Source organism: Fukomys damarensis, unplaced genomic scaffold, assembly GCF_012274545.1.
Source record: "Fukomys damarensis isolate Sample0158 unplaced genomic scaffold, DMR_v1.0_HiC HiC_scaffold_3, whole genome shotgun sequence".
NCBI lineage: Eukaryota > Metazoa > Chordata > Mammalia > Rodentia > Bathyergidae > Fukomys > Fukomys damarensis.
This window is the reverse complement of record NW_022900915.1, coordinates 32,484,478-32,495,698: the sequence shown is the minus strand read 5'-3', so window position 1 is coordinate 32,495,698 and position 11,221 is coordinate 32,484,478. Positions and strand designations below refer to the sequence as shown.

Genomic DNA, 11,221 nt, shown 5'->3' with positions numbered 1-11,221 from the left:
TACAAGATATTTTACATTCACAGAGGTATGATACAGTACTGTCCTACATCAATAATACTAGAATCAGTTTTGGTTTGAAATTTGCTTTGTCTGCCAATAAGATTGCTATACCTGCTTTTTTCTGGGCTCCTGTCACATGGGGAATTGTTTTCTATCCTTTCACTTTCAGTCTATGGGCTTCTCTTTGCACTAGGTGTGTTTCTGGTATACAACATATTGTTGGATTTTGCTTCTTATTCCATTTTGCCAGTCTATTTCTCTTGATTGGTGAGCTGAGGCCATTGACATTGATGGTTATACCTGATATGTACTGACTGATTATTGACATGTTATTGGCCTTTTGTTGACTCTTTACTTTTTCACTATCTCCTTTTAGTTTCTTCCCTTGCCTATTTGATTTTCTCTTTTGGGCCTCATGGTGTTGTTGCCTTCATTGTCTTTTTCTAGGATCTTGTTTAGAATTGCTTGTAGTGCTGGTTTGGTATTCATGTAGTTTCTCAGGTGTTCTTTGTCATGGAAGTGTCTTATTTCCCCATCCACTTTGAAAGAGTTTTGCAGGATACATCAGTCTAGGTTGGAGGTTGTTCTCTTTTAGTACTTGAAATACCTCACTCCAGGCTCTCCTTGCCCTAAGGGTTTGTGTTGAAAAGTCTGCTGTGATTCTGATGGGCTTTCCTTTGCATTTGATTTGTTTCTTTTCTCTTACTGCTTGTAATATTTTGTTCTTCTGTTGGGTTTCTGGGATCTTGATTATTATATGTCTAGGTGTAGATTTTTTTTAATTGTGGCTAGTTGGGGTCCTATGTGCCTCACTTATCTGAATGTCAAGTTCTTCCCCTCTGTTTGGGAAGTTTTCTGTCATTAATTCTGTGAACAGCTTTTTTAAATCATTTGTATTTTCTCCTGCTACTTCATGGATTCCTATCAATCTCATGTTATTATTCTTTGCATCATCTAGGAGTTGTTGGATTGATTTCTCATGATCCCCTACTATTTTTAAGAGACCTCTCTTTTCATGGTCACTGACTGCAATCTTATCTTCTATATCTGAGAGTCTATCTTTGCATTCTTTTATTCTGTTGAGTACACTTTCTATGGAGTGTTTAATCTCCTGGATATCTGTTTGAATCTGTTTTATGGATTCCATTTCTTTCCTATGTTGAGTGTTTATTTTTTCCATTTCTTTCTCATGCTTGTACCAGCACCTTTCTACATAAATCTTAGAGAGAGTAATCCTGTCTGTATCTACAAAAATTCTGGCTGGGATTTGGGGTGAAGATGAATTAAACCTGTATATTAATTTATGGAAAATTAACATCTTTACTATATGAACCTTCCAATCCATGAGAAAGTTATGTTTCTCCATTTGTTTAGATTGTATTTACTTTGTTCCATCGGAATTTTGTAGTTTCTTTATATAAATCCTACATGTTTTGTTAGATTTACAACTTTTGTGTGTGTATGTGGTGCTCAGGATTATACCCAAGGCCTCACATGTATTAGGCAAGTTGTGTACCACTGAGGTACACTCCCATCTCCTAGGTATGTTTTTAATGTATTATACTTTTAATTTTTAATATTTATATATTCATTGTCAGTATATAGAAATTATACAGTATCTAGATGTATATATGTATATATGTGTGTATATACATGCACGTGTATATACAATATATAATTATAATAACATTGTTATATAATATATAGAGAGAAACTGTGACCATACCAAACTCAGTCTTTATAGGATTTTTCTTATAGATTTCTTGGGATTTTCTATGTAAAAAGTCATGTCATCTTCAATAGAGATAGTCTTCTTTTTTCCTTTCTAGCTGATTTGTGTTTCTTTTTCTTGCCTTACTGTACCAGTTAAGTCCTCCAGTGTTACGTTGAATAGAAGTGGTGTGATCAGATGCCTTTCCCTTGTTCCTAGGAAAGCATTCAGTCTTGCATCATTAAATATGGTAATGGCTTTATCAAATGTCTTCTACTCCTAGTTCTCTGAGTGTTTTTATCTGCACTTGATCTTAGCCAAAAGGCGGAGAAGCGATGAGAGTTTTTATCTGGATGGGTGCCAAATTTTGTCAAGTGCTTTCTCTCATCAATGATATGGTCATGTGATTTTTTTTTTTTTTTAGCATTTTATATGGCAGGTTACATTAATTTTCAAATATTTGAACTAAGTTTTTGCACCACTGGAATAAACCCCACTAGGTCATGGTATATAATTTCTTTCATATATTGCTGAATTCTGTTTGCTAATGTTTGCTTAGGAGCTTTGACACATATTTTCATGAGCAATATTGCTCTGTAGTTTTTGTTTTTTATAACATGCCTGGTTTTTATAATCTTCATAAAATACGTTTTATATTTTCCAAATGAAATTGTGTGAAATTGGTATTAATTCTGCATGCATTTGGATCAACTTTCTAAAGAAAATTTCTGGGCCTGTAGATTTCTCTTTTGGCAGCTTTTGTATTGCATATTCAATTTATTTAATAGTTATTAAGCTTCATAAATCATCTATTTCATTCAAGGCTAGTTGTGATACTTTGTGACTTTCAAAGAGATGGCCCATTTCATCTGAGTTGCCTGACTGCTTTGTGTAGAACTGTTCACAGTATTTCCAGGAAGTCTTTTTAATCTCTGACCTGAAATCCCTGTTTCATTCTTGGTGCTGATGATTTGTGGCTTCTGATTTTTTTTTTTCCTTTATTGGTCTTGCTAGAAGTTTGTCAATTTTATTGATCTTTTCAAAGAATCACATTTTAGTTTCATTGATTTTTCTCTATTCCTTTTTTGTTTTCATATGCATTGATTTTTCCTCTTTGGTATTTCCTTCTTTCTATTTAAAAATTTTCTCTTCTCTTTCTAGAGTCTTGATATGGGATCTTAGAGCAATGATTTTGAACCTCTCCTCTGTTCAAATGTAAACATTTAATACTACAAACTTCTTTCTCAGGACTGCTTCAGCTGTGTCCCACAAATTTTTATATCTTATACTTTCCTTTCTATTCAGGTAGATGTAATTTTTTATTTCTCTTGAGACTTTTCTTTGGTCTACAGGCTATATAGAAGTGTATTGTTTTTCTGCCTATTACTGATTCTAGTTTGTTCCCCTACAGTCAGAGAATACACAGTATGGTTTCAGTTCTTTTAAATTTGTTAAGGTTTGTTTTCTGGCCCAGGATCAATCAATCTATCACGATATACACTCCACTGACTCTTGAGAAGAATGTGATTCTGTTGTTGTGGAGGCTGTGGGTCCAGGCACAGTTCCAGGCAATGAACACAATAGACAAGGTCTCCACAATCTTGCAACTTATGTTCTGGAATGACAGTGATAATGAAGGAAAATAGAGACATAAAAACCTAGGGGAGAAAACACAGCTAGTAATGAGTATTATCATAAAAAGCAGGGTTCTATGTTTCAGAGACATAGAAAGATTGTTTTATAGTTGGTGCTAGAGGATGATGGGAAGCTGAGAAGCCCAGAAAACCATGTCCATAATCCAAGAAAAAGTCTCTGCTTACATTGCTCCAGTTTGCTCTGTCCTCCTCTGACCTCTTTCTGGCTAAATCTTTAAAACCACAGCACAGTTCTATATTCTTGGGAAAGCCTTCTGGAACATTTCTGCCAGGGAGAAGAAAGTGCACCTGATGTGACAGAGGCTGTAAGTCCTGGGCTGGAGAATAATCTGGCTCAGGGCAAAAGGGATGGGAGAGAAGAGACCACAGCAGTATGGCCAGATGAGGAAATTAAGCTAAATATATACTATCTCAAGAATATTCACACAAGTTACTGTTAAAGCCCTGCTCACAGTGAAATGCTGTACACCAGGATTCTCCTACTTCTTGATCTCAGGGACCTTTTAGCCTTTAAAACATTATTGAGAACTCTAAAGAACTTTTGGTTATGTGGGTTATAGCTGTTGATTTTATCCTATTATAAACTTAAAACTGAGACATTTAAACATTTCTTTTTAAACTAATTTAAAATAAATTCATCTCATGCTAACATAAATAACATGTTTTTTTATTGTTTTAGTCACTATCTTTCCCAAACTAAAATATTTAGAGATAATAGAAGCATTGTTTTACATTTCTGCAATCTGTTTATTTACTGGCTTATGAGAAGATGGCTAAATTTCTCATATTTGCTTTTCCATTGAATCTGTTACTCTATGTTTTATTTAAGGGATATGAAGAAAATTCAGCATTATGCACTAAATAATTTTATTGTTTTTAACCATAAAAGTGATAATACACATTTTGGTGTATTTTTTATCAGAACTATTTCTGCCAGTTGTATTCCTTGAAGTTATAGCTCATTTTATTTATTTATTTATATATATATTTTTGGTACTGGAGATTTGAACTTGGGACCCTGTGTTTGTGAAGTAGGCTACAGCACCCCTGAGCTAAATCCCTGGCCCGCATTTCATTTATTTTTGACAAAATGTTTGCCATACATTCAAATCTCCATAAACATTGTTTTCCTACCAGTCACACTTCCAGGTAAAAGTGGTGCTCCACAACAAACTGACTAGTTGAGCTTATAACTCAGATAGTTGCTTTTCCTCATGAATTCTTTCAGTATTGGCAATTTCACCTACAATTGCCTTTTTGTCCTCAACACAATGTGAAAGGCAAACTATATCTCACTGTATAGTATTTATGAAAGTAGTTCACTTCTGGGCTACACTAATGAACCACACTTTGAAAAAGTGTGGTTTTGCTGGACAAAAATGAGAACAAACAACCTATAATTGCTCACAAAATAGATGCATCTTAGAATACAATGTTGAGAGAAGGAAGTCAGAACTCATAATAACACATACCATGTGTCCTTTTACATGAGAATATAAATACAGGGAAAATTTATAAGTGGTATGAGAAATGAGCAGGATGGCTGTGTTGAGGGGTACTGAGTGGAGGGAGGTGTGAGGCAGGCCTCTAGACTGTTGCAAATATTCTATTTTTGAGCCTGTTGTTGGTTACATGGATGTGTTGAGACTATGAAAACATCATTAAGCTCTAGGTACACAATATGTACAGGTTCTATTTGTATATTTTATTTCAATATGAATTCAGAAAATAAGAGAGTTGTTTTCTTGTTTTTTGTTTCTTTCTCCAGAGATAAATGACTTCTTGCTTTCTAAAACACTAGCAATATTAGGTTGAAAAAGGTTTTGCATTGATTAAAATTTGAATCTGTCATTTTTCAGAGAGTAGATAACTCATACTTAAGAGTTTATTGGAGGTTTTTTGTTGTCGTTGTTCACTTGGCACTCCATACACACTTTTCTTGCACAGTCATCTGAACTTGATGAATTAATCTTGATAATATTATTTTAATATTGAGAGAAGGAAGTCAGAACTCATAATAATACATAATATTGAACTTTTTAAAATAAAAGCAGTATATGTGGTTGAATGCAAGCTGTCCATGTCTGATCTTCAGTGCAGGTTTATGCTTTTAGTAGGTTGTTGTCTCTGGATAAAAATCATAATGAATCAAGTGCCATATTTCATGCCTGTGGTCCAGCAGAGGGGCTGGCTGACATGGAAATAAAGTAACGTGCTTATTCATGCTATGGCATAAGGAGCTCTGTAACTAAAAATATTCTTTTGGAGACTTAGAATCAGTACCAAAAAGCATTTTAGATATTTGGCCTTTGCTAAAATAATATTCCCTTCTCAGATTCCTCTCCCACCTTCCCTACACATTTAACTGCTCTCCCTTTTCCAGGCTTGGCAGAGGCTCTGCCTCACCCACAAAGTCTTTTCCAACCGCTCCAGCCTATGGTTACCTCCCCTCTGCTGAAACCAGCACTCCTGCTTATGTTACCTATTACACATTAACTCAATCTATGTTTGCATATTTATCTAACTTCTACATTGTGCCGGGTTTAGTATCCAAAGACAAATGGTTCAAACCAGCTGGATAGACAAACCAGAAGATCACTTCAGCACAGTCTGGTAAATGTGACTCTAGACAGAAGCACGGGCATTGGGCAGTTGCACTAGGAGGTGCCAGTTGTCACGATATCAGGTAGAACCCAGACCGTGGGTAGATTAGGTCTCAACTTGTGCCTTTCTCTGCCATGCGCTCCGGGGCAGTTTCCTCAGGTGCAAAATGGAGATAACTGGTGCTCTTGTCTTGGAGCATTATAAGGAGCAGAAAAAGTTGTGTGTAGAGCACACAGTATGTGCCTGGCACAGGACAAGTGCTCAATGAGTATGGGATGTTAGCACTATTTTAAAGAATTTGTTTAATACCATAGTTCATGTGGTTCACTGATTGAATTTTATCACGATAGCAAATAGGTAATCTTAGTTAAACTCAAAATTTTAAATTCTATATCTTGAACTCATAAAGGGGCATGATTAGCATGCAATCACACTCAAGAATTGTGTTGGGTTTTCTCTATTTCCATGACATAATCAGAAACTATTTCCCATACTTTTCTTTCTGACTTTTCATTTGTAATTACTTTTTGGTTCTCTTGTATGTGGCCCTGTATCTCTGTCAAAAATTGACATCAGATGGGTGGAAACTGCTTTGGGGTTGGCTAGGGGAGATCATAGGCCATAAGCTAGGTCATCTGGCTTGGCCATTGTGAGCAGCAGGCTTCCTGTTGACTGAGGAACAGTTTCTCTACATGCGTAAGTCAACACTTACTATCCTAACTTACAACCCTCACGTCAGATACAGAGAGGAGATGAATTTACAAATGGTGGATAATGTCAAGAGCCTAAAATTCTCCTGTCACTCTTGGTTGTCCTTGATCACAAATCAAGGTTCTCTTCTAATGACTGCTTGTGGACAAAACAAACCTGTCAACAACCTGGGGGAGTTTTGTTCCCTCACTGTGACCCTGTCCTCAAGATGCCTATGACATCTTGACATCTGATGTCAGGCAGTTGGCTTATTCCTGAGGAAGTGGAATTGGGTCTCACAATATATACTCTGCCAAACCATTCATAAGCCACGTTTAGAAGCCGTTTAGCTACAACCCCTTTCCAAGAAGTATGTAATTATGAAAAAGAAAGACAGAGAGAGAAAAGGTACCACAATGGAGGGATAGGGTTTTTCTTTCTGTGAATGGGCAGAATGGGTAAGTTAGGAAGAGGGAAGGGGGAAATAGAAACCTCATAGTCATTATTCATTTGTATATCGAGCACTATGGAGGCACTCTACACACATTATATCATTTGATCCTTAGGATAAATCATTTTATAGGTGACAGAATGGGATGTCAGAGAGATGCCAAATAGTCTTTCCAATGTCACATAGCTAGTAAGTGGCACTGGCTCGGCCAATTCAAAGCTGTCGACACGACTAACAAAAATTAATGTCTCTCAGATCCTTGGTCTCTCATTCTTGCCAGTGAACATTTTGCTCCATCTTCTGCTAGGGGACTGTCAGAGCCTTACAAAGGGTCTCGGGTCCCTTTCTCTTGGATCAGGACCTCCAGCTGACCCTGTTTTTATCCTGATGATGAACAGGCATTGGTCTCCCCTTTCCTAGTTACCTTCAGAACCTGTCTCCTGTAGCAGAGGCTAGAATTATAAATACTGCTTCTCCTACCTCTTTCATTGCTGAGGCATGGGTCTGTGAGTACATTTTGTCAGAGGCTTCTGGGAAAGGTTTGATTCTTTAGTACAGAGACACCAAGAAGAGTGGCTGTCATTCCATTCATGCTGTTTTGGACATGGACAACACTGTTTTGTGAAGAGGTGATGCTTGGAGCTGAGACAGCCCTCTTGTGTCCATGAAATTTTGGGTCCCCTCTTCATTTTTTTAAGATGGTGAAAAACACCTTCAAGCACAATAGAACTTACCTATCCATTTCTTTTATTCAGCTGTGTGGAACATGATACATACATGTTAAAATGATCATGGAAAAGAATATAATATTTTTATGAAAACATTTTTGAGAATAAAGGAAACTTTGAAATTATTTAGATTATCAATCTTTCATTTCACAGAGAAAAAGTATCAGAGACCCAAAGCAATTAAAGGTCTTTTCCAAAATCATAGAGTTGGTTCATGACAGAGAAGCTAGGCCTATGACTATTTCAAATGTTGGGTCCATAAGCTATTTCTTGATGAATAACATATCACTCAGATGTAGCTGAGCTCTTTAAAATAGTTGTGACTAGTAAGTGACCAACTGAAATGATTCAGCTTGCCTGGTTCAGTTTGTTTCTAAATAGTTCTGAGTTCAGTTGGCTATTTAGTGAGATTATGTGACATTCTGTTTTTCTTAGATTCTTCCTCGAGTTTAATAAATTATTTGAAATGAAAGTATTGAGATTTTAGACATTGTGCGACTGAGAAACCAAAACATATTCTCTGATGTTCTCTCTCAAAATGACATTCATTAAACAAAGAAGGGCTGTTATCACTTACCGGTGCCATTTTTATAATTATATGCTTCACTACAGTGGGTCACAATTAATTTCCTTCTCAGCATATATTTTCAGTGTTAAATTCCACGGTACTAGGTCATTACGGATGACTTGGATATCACCTTGTCTTCTCTTGGCCTGTAGTGGGTTGATCTGCATCCTCTGAGAAGGTATCCTCAGGACCAGACTTGTGCTAACTACAAATGTGACCTTATTTCGAAATAGGGTCTTTGGAGATGTCCTCAAGTTGAGATTGGGCCACTGTGGATTAGGGTGGGCACCAACCCAATGACTAGTGTCTGATGAAGAAAGGGAGACTTGTACACAGGGACACAGAGGGATGGAGGAGGCAGAGGGAGAAAGCTATGGGGAGACAGGCACAGGCTGCAGTGAAGTACCTTAAAGACAACGAGTACCAAGGAGGCCAGCGCTCATCAGAGGCAAAGAGCAGGGAAGGGAGAATCCATCCTCCAAGGCTGTGGGGGAAGCATGGCCCAGGTGACACCTTAATTTCAGACTTCTAAGACTCCAAATCTGTGACAGAATAAATTTGTACTGTTTTAAGCCACCCCATTGGTGGTACTTTGTTACAGCAGCCCTGGGAAACTGGCACATAGCCTCAGGAGTCCCCACATGATACTGACTCTTCTTTTTCCTCTATGTCTTGAGGACAGTCAATGTCCTGGGCTTATATTTTTATATTTAATACATTGAATTCACCAATTGATAACGTTTCACATGAACTCCTAGAAAACATTAAAGCATCCATCTTTTCTATCTCCACATAATTATTAAGCAGATTAATAATGAAATATGATCATGTATTGATGCTAAGTAGAGGGAAAAAAATTAGTGAACTAAACAAGGTGTCTGGGCAGAGTGCATCCAAGACAGAAAAAAACAGTTATAGTAGCCATAAAACAGTAAATAAAGCCCGCTGAACCTCTATGACCCAAAGAAGGAAAAGAAGTTTAAAGAGTGTTATCCATCAGGAAAGATAGACCTAGCGTGTTAATTGGTGATCTTCAATCAGGCAGGCGTTGGGTCACTGACAACTCAACTCAGTAAGACATACTTGGGCTTACACCTGAAAGGTGAAGATTAATCTAGGCCTTTAAATGATGTTGCCATAACTCTGTCTCTGCCATTGCAAACCTCTGCCTTTCTCTGTATTGCATTCAGTAAACTGAATAATAGCTCCCCAGAGATATCAAGCTCTAAACCTTGGACTCTGTAAATATTACCTTTAAAAGACAAAAAGTCTTAGATCTTTGTCGATGGGATTAAGAATGAAGACATTATGGTGGGTCAACTAGGAAACACCTTAATTCAATCAATCATTAATGTTTTTGTATGAATGATGCAGAATTCCCTGAACTGAGGGGAAATGGTACAGGGAAAGATTTGGTAATTATTGTAGAGGAAAAAACAATGCAAAAATGGAGGCAAAGATTGGAACATTGCATCCACAAGCAAATAAATGCAAGCAACCACTAGAAACCAGAAGATGTAAGGAGCCAGTTCTATAGAATACCTGGAGGAAGCAAGGTTAGTTAGCATCTTGATTCCAGCCCATTGAAACTGATGTGGAACTTCTGGCTCCAGAACTATGAAACTCATTTGTTTTAAAACCTCCAAATTTGTGGTGTGATGGCAAGATAGTTGCAGCAGCTCCCCCATGAATTCAAGTAGTAAATTGGGAATGACAGAATTCTTCATTGTGCTTATATTTATGTTTCAGGAATCATTGTAAACTAACCAACATGGCTCCTGTGTCCTCTCCTTAATCAGTTGGTGTCTAGGGAATTAAATGTGGTCATTGGCTGAGCTGGATCATGTGCTCTGCTCCCTGATTCAAGGGTAAAATCCCACCTATCCACATGGTTTGGGGGCTGGCATGGCCTGGTTTCCTCAAGAAAGTTTGTCAACTAACCCCAATCCAAGAGGCATCCACCCAAAGCCCCTCATCAATAGTACCTTTATGTTATGATGCCACTCTCAGCCCTTGGTATTTTGTTTTATTGATCATTTCATCAGTATATTACATTATAGTTTTATATGTATGTGGCTTCTCTGCTACATTTGTAAATTCCTGGAGGTTAGTGTCTATGTTTTATTTTTAATGGGTGGCTCAAATCGTACAATTTTCTTGTTGGTGTTGTTGAACTTAATATTAAATAAATAATAATAAATTACAGCATTATATTGCTAAATATGTCACAGTAATAGCAAAATTAGACAAGAATACAGGTAGGTACTTTCAGATTCATCAAGTGGACTATGACTTCAGCTCTACGTTTTTGTCCTTCATGTATGACTGTACATTGTCTTTTTTCCATCTCCTCCATCCAATTATCTTTTCATCCATTCACCACACACCAAGTTTTTCTTGATTTTTGAACAATGACAGCTGTGCAGTCATATTTCTTCAGGGTCCCAATTTCTGTTTCTGGCTTCTAATATTCGTGTTATAGGCATATCTCAGCAAACAGAAATCTTATTTTTAGGACTTCTGAGGCAATTGCACCTCTGCTACCTAGCATTTAAATGGTGACAACCTCTGTCCTCCTTGATAAAGGAGGATATTAGAAATCTTTTTATTCTCCTTGGGTTTGTGGGTTTGACATTTATCTAAATCGTTGGCTTACAGGGAATGCATTTTTTCATGAAGGTCTCAGATCTGAAAAATAAAACATCGGATGGATCACAATTAAATAAAAAAGAACAAAAGAATCAATACTGATGGAAAGATAATGGAAGGTCATAAGGGTGATAGTTATGATTGAAATATTTTATATATATATAT

General features: G+C 36.9%; 1 long non-coding RNA gene across 1 annotated transcript in view; it reads left to right on the top strand.

The window, feature by feature from the left end:
* Positions 1 to 11,221, top strand: part of LOC104860606 — a 67,668-nt gene that overhangs the window by 39,634 nt on the left and 16,813 nt on the right. The gene's annotated exons all lie outside the window — the stretch shown is intronic.